Consider the following 12,064-nt stretch of genomic DNA (forward strand, 5'->3'; position numbering starts at 1 on the left):
ATATTAATTCGGATGCGTGTGCATTGTTGTTTGTTCGCAGTAGGCTAATGCTCCACACTAACGACTATCTCTTATCTTTTGTAAATATGTAATTGTAGTAGGCCTATGCTAGGTACAGTGTGTTTCATAGCTGAGATAGTGCAGCGAATCACATTTCACCTTAGCTGAACTTCTCAAATCTATTTGAGCTATAGCAGAGGGAACACAGTGAGTCTGTCTGCTCTACTGATAGTCCGGCCCCGCCGCGGATGTGGCGAGCGAGGAAATGCTGGTAGCCTATTCTTTATGAATATTTCTAAAAGAGCCGGCGAACGCAACACAGCTCCTTTTGCTATGGATGCTTCTTTGCCGAAGTTTATATAGGCCTACTTTGCTACACTGTTACAATGTATCGACTCAAGAGCGCGGATCACTACGTAGCCTAGTCGTCATTTCTCACACTCGCATCATTGTTGCCGCGGTGCAGCGAGGACACGATAGTTACAGGGAGAGACAGACAAACACAGCGTGACTGCTCTGGACTTGAACTTGAACTTCATTTTGAAATTGGCGTCCATGTGTAATCGAGGTTAGTCTTCTTTTTCCCATAAGCAATACTCATTTTCTGTGATTCAATGACAAACTACGAGGAGAAATGAGGAAAATACAGATGTTTTGAAGACAATAAACTAAGCGTAAGTTAATGTGCTCCATAAAACTACTAAATAAACCGCATTTATTGTAGGGAATAGCCGTTCCAAATCGTGTGTTATCTTGCCGGTGGATAGCATGTATTTTCAGTGGGGTGGATGACACGATTCAGAGACTGAGATGTTCTACAGTCGTAGGGAAGAATGAATTAAGTTTTCGCGGGTAGTTATTTCAACCGCAAACTAAATCGCCCCCAAATTGTTTATGTTGATCATTACAATGACATAAAACAAAACAAACCAAGATCAATGTATAATGTATTTCTATTTTGATTAAAGGAGATTGATAGGCTATAGCCTTAAATTCACAATTGCAGTTAAATAAAGAAAGATGTCAGTTTTAGTGCATGGTTTATATGATACCTTTTCTCTTTGTTGTTCTTAACAGAGAGCTGAAATACAATGCTTATAGCCTTACCATCTCTACTAATCCACCATAAAGACGACACATCATTTTAAAATGTGCATTTGTGTCATTTGAACAAATGTGCATTTAATAAAACAAATGTTATTTCGCCAATTTGAGCTGTTTACTCGTAAATTATCCGACTCTGGGGTATGATTTGATTGTGTCGTTTTGCGATCTGTTTCCATGTGGTTTTCCCTCAAATATGTTTTAAAATGGATTATAGCCTATTACACTGTCATTGAAAAGTGATATTTGGGCATCAAACCTCTATAGGTCTAAACCTTTTCTTTTATGAAAAAGGGAACTATTGAAAGTTGGGAGACAATTGCCTTCTTTGAGGAGTTGAAATGAGTTGGAGTTTTGGTATGATGTTGATAATAATCTCAGCAATGCTTCCTGTGTGTATGTGGAAGAAAATGGCCTACTATAGCCTAAAATGATTTAGCTGTAAGTCATCCTCAGAATATTTTTACTATTTGCCTTTTTTTGCTGGTGATCATTTGTCATTTTCAGATGCAAAGATACAAGGGTGTTCCTGTTAAAGTGCTAAAATGTGCTGTGATTTCTGTGTTTCAGTGCTGGCTGCTCCACCTCGGACACTGAAGAAGTGGACATTTCAGATCAACAGAAAGTAAAAGAATTGGAGAGTGCATATTATAGATGTTGTTATAACAGGTAGGTTTTATTTTTTTATTATGTAACTATTCAGTGACACAATAACAGTTTAAATCGTAATGAGAAACCTTCCAAAATATGATTTAAATGTACTGTAGTTGCTGTGTGAAACATATTGTAATATGATTCAGTGCATAATGCATTACATTTTAGATCTGCATTACAAATGAAAGACATTGAGTGAAACTTGTATTTCTTATTTATAATGATTGTCAAGTAATGGTTATTAGTTCTATAGAGAATGAATAAGCTTATCATTTCTAAATCAAATAGGCAGTGGAAAAACTTGTTCATGTGAAAAAGATCACATACTCTGTCTATACGCCCTGACCATTCTTCATCTATCTGAAAAGGCCTATGTTTAGAGACATTGATCCGAAATATCTCCTGTAAACGTGGCAGAAAATGTCGATTACTTCTTCATTTGAGCCTTGAGCCTTGAACCTTGTCAGTCACAGCACTGGGGTCAGTACTCAGAGTAGGCCCTACATGACAGGTTTACTCTCACAGCCAAAGCTGTCACCTGCACAATTCAACTGAGAGATGATGTATTTATGTATATATTTATATATACTGTATATATATTCTTTAAAGAATTATCAATATTTAGAACTAATGCCCCATCTTAATTTACATGAACAGCTTCAAATCAAACATTTTCTAATTGACAGTATTAAGGGAGAGTTTTACTCTCTGACAACTCTTGGGAAATCAATCGGTCGCCCTGAGACTTTATTTCCATTTGTTTAATAGTTGTCTCTCACTGCTCTCCTGCTTCTGCCAAAGATAACATTCAATTTGCTCCTCCTGTCATTCGGTTGGCAAGCTTTTTTTTTATTTTACACAATCAAAGTTATAAGTGTCTTGGCCTGGGCCGGGCCGGTCGGGCCTAATAAGACAGTCGTAGGTTTTCTTTCTGCACATCTGGCTATTTTAGTGCTGCGTCTGCAACTGGAAGCTTATTTTGTTGCCTGGCCTAGTGCTCTGGTACTCTGGTGATGCCGAACCCAGCCTGTCAATCGCACTGAAGCGATGTTTCCCAAAACTCTGGGAGCCGCAGCAACGGATGACAGAAACTTGGCATTTGTCGCCGGCCACATTCTCTCCTCTCCTTGCTGCTCTCTGGAAAGAGGAGCAGACAGGGGCCAAGTATGTAACAGATCCTCATGACCCTGTGGCCCCTGATGGCTCAGGGTGATAGGCATCTTTAATGTGATATATTAATAACCAGTATATTGTACGTTTATAAAACACACTTGTGGCTATAAACAGGAAAGCCATTGTGCTCTGGGGAAAACGAGGCAACGAGGCAAACACAGGTGGCTGGAGACAATGGACAAGGGCTGGTTTCTCAGATCCTAAGCAGTAAAGAAAGAGAGAGAGCCTGTGGACTTGTGATTGGCATGACTTTGTCAGTGGCATGATTTACCCTCAGTTTACTCTAGAACAGAATAACAAAAAAAGTGCAGAAGTAGTTAGTTTCGACTTGTGACAGGAGTTTTAAATGTTACAAAGCCCTCTGTAAAAGTGTGAAGCTAAAGTAGGGATAATCAAATCAAAATGTATTTGTCACATGCGCCGAATACAACAGGTGTAGACCTTACAGTAAACTGCTTACTTACAGGCTCTGACCAAGAGTGCAAAAAAGGTATTAAGTGAACAATTGGTAAGTAAAGAAATAAAAACAACAGTAAAAAAGACAGTGAAAAATACAGTAGCAAGGCTATATACAGTAGCGAGGCTATATACAGGCACTGGTTAGTCGGGCTGATTGAGATAGTATGTACATGTAGATATGGTTAAAGTGACTATGCATATACGATAAACAGAGAGTAGCAGTAGCGTAAAAGAGGGGTTGGTGGGTGGTGGGTGGCGGGACACAATGCAGATAGCCCGGTTAGCCAATGAGCGGGGGCACTGGTTGGTCGGGCCAATTGAGGTAGTATGTACATGAATGTATAGTTAAAGTGACTATGCATACAGTGGGGCAAAGACGTATTTAGTCAGCCACCAATTGTGCAAGTTCTCCCACTTAAAAAGATGAGAGAGGCCTGTAAATTTCATCATAGGTACACTTCAACTATGACAGACAAAATGAGAAAAAAAATTCCAGAAACAGCATACCTACTGTGAAGCATGGGGGTGGAAACATCATGCTTTGGGGCTGTTTTTCTGCAAAGGGACCAGGARGACTGATCCGTGTAAAGGAAAGAATGAATGGGGCCATGTATCGTGAGATTTTGGAGTGAAAACCTCCTTCCATCAGCAAGGGCATTGAAGATGAAACGTGGCTGGGTCTTTCAGCATGACAATGATCCCAAACACAGCGCCCGGGCAACGAAGGAGTGGCTTCGTAGAAGCAGTTTCACAGGTCCTGGAGTGGCTCTAAGCCAGTCTCCAGATCTCAACCCCATAGAAACCTTTGGAGGGAGTTGAAAGTCCGTGTTGCCCAGCAACAGCCCCAAACATCACTGCTCTAGAGGAGATCTGCATGGAGGAATGGGCCAAAATACCAGCAACAGTGTGTGAAAACCTTGTGAAGACTTACAGAAAACATTTGACCTCTGTCATTGCCAACAAGGGTATATAACAAAGTATTGAGATAAACTTTTGTTATTGACCAAATACTTATTTTCCACCATAATTTGCAAATAAATTCATAAAAAATCCTACAATGTGATTTTCTGGATTTATTTTCTCATTTTGGTCTGTCATAGTTGAAGTGTACCTATGATGAAAATTACAGGCCTCTCTCATCTTTTTAAGTGGGAGAACTTGCACAATTGGAGGCTGACTAAATACCTTTTTGCCCCACTGTATATGATAAACAGAGAGTAGCAGCAGCGTAAAAGAGTGGTTGGGGGGGCACACAATGCAAATAGTCTGGGTATCCATTTGATTTCTTGTTCAGGAGTCTTGTGGCTTGGGGGTAAAAACTTTTGAGAATCATTTTTGTCCAAGACTTGGCACTCCGTACCGCTTGCCATGCGGTAGTAGAGAGAACTGTCTATGACTGGGGTGGCTGGGGTCTTTGACAATTTTTAGGGCCTTCCTCTGACACCGCCTGGTGTAGAGGTCCTGGATGGCAGGCAGCTTAGCCCCAGTGATGTACTGGGCCGTACGCACAACCATCTGTAGTGCCTTGCGGTCGGAGGCCGAGCAATTGCCGTTCAAGGCAGTAATGCAACCAGTCAAGATGCTCTCGATGTTGCAGCTGTATAACCGTTTGAGGATCTGAGGACCCATGCCAAATCTTTTTAGTTTCCTGAGGGGGAATAGGCTTTGTCGGGCCCTCTTCACGACTGTCTTGGTGTGTTGGGACCATTCTAGTTTGTTGGTGATGTGGACACCAAGGAACTTGAAGCTCTAAACCTGCTCCACTACAGCCCTGTCGATGAGAATGGGAGCGTGCTCGATCCTCCTTTTCCTGTAGTTCACAATCATCTCCTTAATCTTTGTTACGTTGAGGGATAGGTTGTTTTTCTGGCACCACCCGGCCAGGTCTCTGACCTGCTCCCTATAGGCTGTCTCGTCGTTGTCGGTGATCAGGCCTACACTGTTGTGTCGTCTGCGAACTTAATGATGGTGTTGGAGTCGTGCCTAGCCATGCAGTCGTGGTTGAACAGGAAGTAAAGGGGAGGACTGAGCACGCACCCCTGAGGGGCTCCAGTGTTGAGGATGAGTGTGGCAGATGTGTTGCAACCTACCCTCACCACATGAGGTGAGGGTAGGTGGGGGCGGCCCGTCAGGAAGAGCAGGATCCAGTTGCAGAGGGAGGTGTTTAGTCCCAGGATCCTTAGCTTAGTGATGAGCTTTGAGGGTACTATGGTGTTGAACGCTGGGCTGTAGTCAATGAATAGCATTCTCACGTAGGTGTTCCTTTTGTCCAGGTGGGAAAGGGTGCAATAGAGATTCCATCATCTTTGGATCTGTTTGGGCAGTATGCAAATTGGAGTGGGTCTAGGGTTTCTGGGATAATGGTGTTGATATGAGCCATTACCAGCCTTTCAAAGCACTTCATGGCTACAGACGTGAGTGCTACGGGTCTGTAGTCATTTAGGCAGGTTGCCTTCGTGTTCTTGGGCACAGGGACTATGGTGGTCTGCTTGATAATGTTGGTATTACAGATTCAATCAGGGACATGTTGAAAATGTCAATGAAGACACCTGCCAGTTGGTCAGCACATGCCTGGAGCACACGTCCTGGTAATCCGTCTGGCCCCGCAGCCTTGTAAATGTTGACCTGTTTAAAGGTCTTACTCACATTGGCTACGGAGAGCGTGATCACACAGTCATCCGGAACAGCTGATTCTCTCATGCATGCCTCAGTGTTGCTTACCTCGAAACGAGCACAGAAGTGATTTAGCTCGTATGGTAGGCTCGTGTCACTGGGCAGCTCGCGGCTGTGCTTCCCTTTGTAGTCTGTAATAGTTTGCAAGCCCTGACACACAAGACGAGCGTTGGAGCCGGTGTAGTACGATTCAATCTTAGCCGTGTATTGACTCTTTGCCTGTTTGATGGTTCATCAGAGGGCATAGCAGGATTTCTTATAAGCTTCCAGGTTAGAGTCCCGCACCTAGAAAGCGGCAGCTCTACCCTTTAGCTCAGTGCGAATGTTGCCTGTAATCCATGGCTTTTGGTTGGGGTATGTACGAACAGTCACTGTGGGGACGACGTCCTCGATGCACTTATTGATAAAGCCAGTGACTGATATGGTGTACTCCTCAATGCCATCGGAAGAATCTCGGAACATGTTCCAGTCTGTGATAGCAAAACAGTCCTGTAGTTTAGCATCTGCTTCACCTGACCACTTTTTTATAGACCAAGTCACCGGTGCTTCCTGCTTTAATTTTTGCTTGTAAGCAGGAATCAGGAGGATAGAATTTTGGTTGAATTTACCAAATGGAGGGCAAGGGAGAGCTTTGTACGTGTCTCTGTGTGTGGAGTACAGGTGATCTAGAATTGTTTTCCCTCTGGTTGCACATTTAACATGTTGATAGAAATGAGGTAGAACTGATTTAAGTTTCCCTGCATTAAAGTCTCCGGCCACTAGGAGCGTTGCCTCTGGGTGAGCGGTTTCCTGTTTGCTTATTTCCTTATACAGCTGACTGAGTGCGGTCTTAGTGCCAGCATCTGTCTGTGGTGTTAAATAAACAGCCACGAAAAGTATAGCTGAAAACTCTCTAGGCAAATAGCGTGGTCTGCATTTTATCACAAGATACTCTACTTCAGGCGAGCAAAATCTAGAGACTTCCTCCAGCTCTTGTTTACAAATATGCACAGACCGCCCCCCCTCGTCTCGTGTGCTGTTCTATCTTGCCGGTGCAGCGTATATCCCGCTAGCTGAATATCCATGTCATCATTCAGCTACAATTCCATGAAACATAAGATATTACAGTTTTTGATGTCCCGTTGGTAGGATATTCGTGATCGTACCTCGTGTAATTTATTGTCCAAATGATTGCACGTTGACGAGTAATATTGACGGTAACGGCAGCTTTCCCACTCGCCTTCTGCAAATCCTTACGATGCATCCCGCTCTGTGTCCTCTGTACCTGCGTCTCTTCCTCTTGCAAATAACTGGGATGTTGACCTTGTCGGGTGTTCGGAGAATGTCCCGTGTGTCCTGCTTGTTGAAGAACAAACCTTTGTCTAATCCGAGGTGAGTGATCGCTGTCCTGATATCCAGAAGCTATTTTTTGCCGTAAGATACGGCTGCAGAAACATTATGTGCAAAATAAGTTACAAATAACGCGAAAAAAACACATAATAGCACAATTGGTTGGGCGCCCATAAACTGCTGCCATTTGTTCTGGCGCCATTTTACGCCCAGACGCAGTAAAATATATAATATAGCTAGTGTAGTCTATGGAGATTATATTTCACTGTTCCCCTGGTAATACGATTTCCCTGTGAAACGGCTTGTATTTGTAGTTAGCTGCAGTGTGTGTGTGTGTGTGCACATGTGTGTGTACATGTGTGTGTGCATGTGTAGCACATGGGGATGTGTGAAACTTACTCCTCAGCCTGAAGTGTCCCCACTTGTGCCAGAGAGTAGCTAGCTTTTCGCGTGGTGCCGACTGGTAAGACACTTCAGTAGGGTGGTCACATGTGCTAGCAAGGCAGAGGTCCCGAGTTCGCACCAGGTATGGGCCGAATTGGTAGGAAGTGGTACTCGCAAAGCAAGCACCGTGACGTCATTTTACACATGCTTCTACTCTACAGTATGTGTGCATACTGTCTATAATGTCTTTGCATGGAACACTTAAAGATGGAATCTACAGTAAGGGGAAACAGCGTCACTTGCCGACCCCACAGTTGTTATTATTTTAGTTGCCAAGCTGAGGTTGCCTGGCTACCCCAACGCCACGCCACTCACATTAGTTTCTTCTCCGCAATGAGTCTGGAGCATTTTGTAGAATATCAAACACATTCTAACTATTCTGATTGGTTCCAGGATCCGATGGGTTGGGCCAGAACCAGAACACCTGTGGGTAAAGCAGCACCCCTTATTTTGACGTCATAACAAACAACTTCAACGATGGCAGTCTCAGACTGAAGTATGTAGCAAACATAGAGCAGCGTGCAATTCTCTTTTATCGCACGTGCAATGCAGTGACTTCTTTGTTGTTGTAATATCGCAAACGGATTCCAGCTTTGACCTAATTTCTCAGGCGTTCAGTGAAGAGTTCAGGAAGTAGCGAGAGAGGGTAGGGAGAGAGAAAGAGATCTTTGGCATGTTAGTTTTCTTCCAGGGAGGGGGCGAGACACAGAAGGCCTGCCTCTGTCAACCAGTGTGACTGAGCTCTCTGCTCTCTCTCCGCTCTGTTCAGCTTTGGGTCGTATTTATAGTGGACACCGTAGCGAAAGGTTTTGCAACAGAAAACAAAAACAAGCGTTTCATTTTGAGTCAGTTTTCTTCTGTTTGGTGGCTAGTGAATATGACCCTGCTCTCTGCCTCTCTCTGCTCTCTCTCTGCTCTGGGTGTTTCCTCCTCCCAGCCTATAACAGGAAGCTCATGTTCAAGTTCATGTGAGGACAGGGAAAAGGGCTTTTCTTTCCACTGTGAATCATTTGGGAGAGAGAGGAGGAAGAAAAAGAAGAAAAACCCAAAGCCCTTGCTGCCTTGCACTGAATCAACCCTCTTGCAATCTGCCATGTTTTTCTCCTCTCCCCTATACTGCTTTATTGTCTATTTTGGCTGAGTTTGCTAAGTTTTTCTCACCCTATTCGTGCCAATTTTTTTTTTTTTATAGGATAGGACGTAGTGAGTGAGAGCAGAATTGAGTTCCTGAGTTAAAAGCAGAGTTCATGAATCCTGTAAGCAAATTAAACAAATCTCTGTGGGGAGCTCCACAGGTTCTTCCGGTTTGGTTCTAAATTCCAGAGAGAACTTTGACCCGTAGTTACACACTCTGGAAAAAACAACACGCTCTCTGCATGACTTTATACATGTTTGTGATATCTAGACTGTGTGGTCAATGTTTAGAGAATGTCTTTGTGCAGATACAAAGACCTGTAAAATAAGGAATCTGACATGGATGAAAATCTGGCATGTGATAACACTATAGTACATGGAGGCGTACATTAAATACTCTGACATTTTTCGTTTTTCTCTCCAAGCCAGAGGTGGCTCAGCTTTGGAAACAGTGGAGATGAGTGATACAGTGCTAGAAATGTGTATAGTCAATTGCAGTAGGGTTTAGATGTTTTGATATTTTCCCTGTACATGGTATTTCTCAGCACAACATAGGCCTTTTATGGAGACAGGCCAGACCACAAGGAAGACATACCCACTCCAGTGCTTTGCAGGTATACCAATATACCACCATGTATGCATTGAAGGTTGGCCACCTTCAACCTTTACCTTCAACCTTCAATGGACAAGACTGTCCATTCCCCGGTACTGAACCAACTTTATAGCTTCAACATCAACTTCAGCTTCAGCGTTTCACTTTCCCCCCCCCCTTTACTACTACAGAGTGTACAAAACATTAGGAACAACTGCCTAATATTGAGTTGCACCCCCTTTTGCCCTCAGAACAGCCTCATTTCGTCGGGGCATGGACTCTACAAGGTGTCGAAAGCGTTCCACGGGAAAGCTGGCCCATGTTGACGCCAATGCTTCCCACAGTGGTGCCAAGAGTGGTTTTTGACTTTCTCTGAATGTATCATTGGCATTTTGTACTTGGGAACCAAAGCTTAAGGGATTTCAGTTATGAGCTGCACACTGGAATTATATTAGAGGGAACAAAATGGGGTTTCGGTTGGACCCAGTTGAATGACATCAAGGACAAGTCAGTATATTATAACCTTTATAAATGAAAGTGAGCATGCTCCTCTTGAAGGACAGACGAAAGTCAGTCATGGCATATTTTTTTTAGGCTTTTGAGTCCCCATGAGTTCCCATCATCTCTCTCTCTCTCTCTCTCTCTCTCTCTCTCTCTCTCTCTCTCTCTCTCTTTCAATTCAATGGGGCTTTATTGGTATGGGAAACATATGTTTACATTGCCAAAGCAAGTAAAATAAACAATAAACAAAAATGAGAAGAAACAAAACAATGTACAGTAAAATTTGCACTCATAAGGTTTCAAAAGGATAAAGAAGTTCAAATGTATATTATCAGCTTTGTACAGTGTTTTTAACAATATGTTAATAGTTGTAGCATGAAAAGTAGGGGAAGATAAGTAAACAGATAAAAATGGAATGTATTTACAATGTTGTTTGTGTTCCACCGGTTGCCCTGTTTTCATGGCAACGGGTCACAAATCTTTCTGCTGTGATTTCACATTGTGTTATTTCGCTAAACACATATGGGAGTTTATCAATGTGATTTGTTTTCAAATTATTTTGGGTCTGTGTGATCTGTGAGAAATACAGTGACAGCCTTATTCTAAAATGGATTAAATACTTCCCCCCCTCAGCAATCTACACACAATACCCCATAAGACATAGCAAAAACAGGTTTTAGAAAAATAAAATACATAAATACCTTATTTACAGAATAAGTATTCAGACCCTTTGCTATGAGATTCAAAATTGAGCTCAGGTGCATCCTGTTTTCTTGATCATCCTTGAGATGTTTCAACAACTAGATTGGAGTCCATCTGTGGTAAATTCAATTGATTGGACATGATTTGGAAAGGCACACACCTGTCTATATAAGGTCCCACAGTTGACAGTGCATGTCAGAGCAAAAATCAAGCCACGAGGTCGAAGGAATTTTCGTTAGAGCTCCGAGACAAGACGGTGTCGAGGTACAAATCTGGGGAAGGGTACCAAAACATTTCTGCAGCATTGAAGAACCCCAAGAACACAGTGGTCTCTATCATTCTTAAATGGAAGAAGTTTGAAACCACCAAGACTTCCTAGAGCTGGCCGCCCGGCCAAACTGAGCAATCGGGGGAGAGAAGGCATTGGTCAGGGAGGTGACCAAGAACCCGATGGTCATTCTGACAGCGCTCTAGAGTTCCTCGTGGAGATGGGAGAACCTTCCAGAAGGACAATCATCTCTGCAGCACTCTACTAATTAGGCCTTTATGGTAGAGTGGCCAGACAGAAGCCACTCCTCAGTGAAAGGCACATGAAATCCTGCTTGGAGTTTGCCAAAAGGCACCTAAAGACTCTCAGATTATGAGAAACAAGATTATCTGGTCTATGAAATCAAGATTAAACTCTTTGGCGCTGAATGCCAAGCGTCACATCTACGGTGAAGCATGGTGGTGGCAGCATCATGCTGTGGAGATGTTTTTCAGCAGCAGGGACTGGGATACTACTATGAACGGAGCGAAGTACAGGAGAATCCTTGATGAAACCTGCTCCAGAGCACTCAGGACCTCGACTGAGGCGACGGTTCACCTCCCCAACAGGACAACGACCCTAAGCACAGCCAAGACAACGCAGGAGTGTCTTCGGGACAAGTCTCTGAATGTCCTTGAGTGGCCCAGCCAGAAGCCCGGACTTCAACCTGATCGAACATCTCTGGAGAGACCTGAAAATAGCTGTGCAGCAACGCTCCCCATCCAACCTGACAGAGCTTGAGAGGATCTGCAGAGAGGAATGGGAGAAACTCCCCAAATACTGGTGTGCCAAGCTTGTAGCGTCATACTCAAGAAGACTCAAAGCTGTAATCGATGCCAAAGGTGCTTCAACAAAGTACTGAGTAAAGGGTCTGAATACTTAATATAAATGTGATATTTCAGTTTCTTTTTTCTTCATTTGCAAAAAATTATACAAACCTGTTTTTGCTTTGTAATTCTTTTATGTTATTTTAATCTTTTTGTAACTAGGTG

General features: G+C 43.1%; 1 long non-coding RNA gene across 1 annotated transcript in view; it reads left to right on the forward strand.

The window, feature by feature from the left end:
- The first annotated feature begins 304 nt into the window (after positions 1 to 304).
- Positions 305 to 12,064, forward strand: part of LOC112069692 (uncharacterized) — a 38,498-nt gene continuing 26,738 nt past the window's right edge. Inside the window, exons 1-2 of the long non-coding RNA XR_002893775.2 lie at positions 305 to 568; positions 1,675 to 1,773. This is a non-coding gene — a long non-coding RNA (uncharacterized lncRNA). The remainder of the gene's footprint in view (positions 569 to 1,674; positions 1,774 to 12,064) is intronic.

Source organism: Salvelinus sp. IW2-2015, unplaced genomic scaffold (assembly GCF_002910315.2).
Source record: "Salvelinus sp. IW2-2015 unplaced genomic scaffold, ASM291031v2 Un_scaffold1082, whole genome shotgun sequence".
NCBI lineage: Eukaryota > Metazoa > Chordata > Actinopteri > Salmoniformes > Salmonidae > Salvelinus > Salvelinus sp. IW2-2015.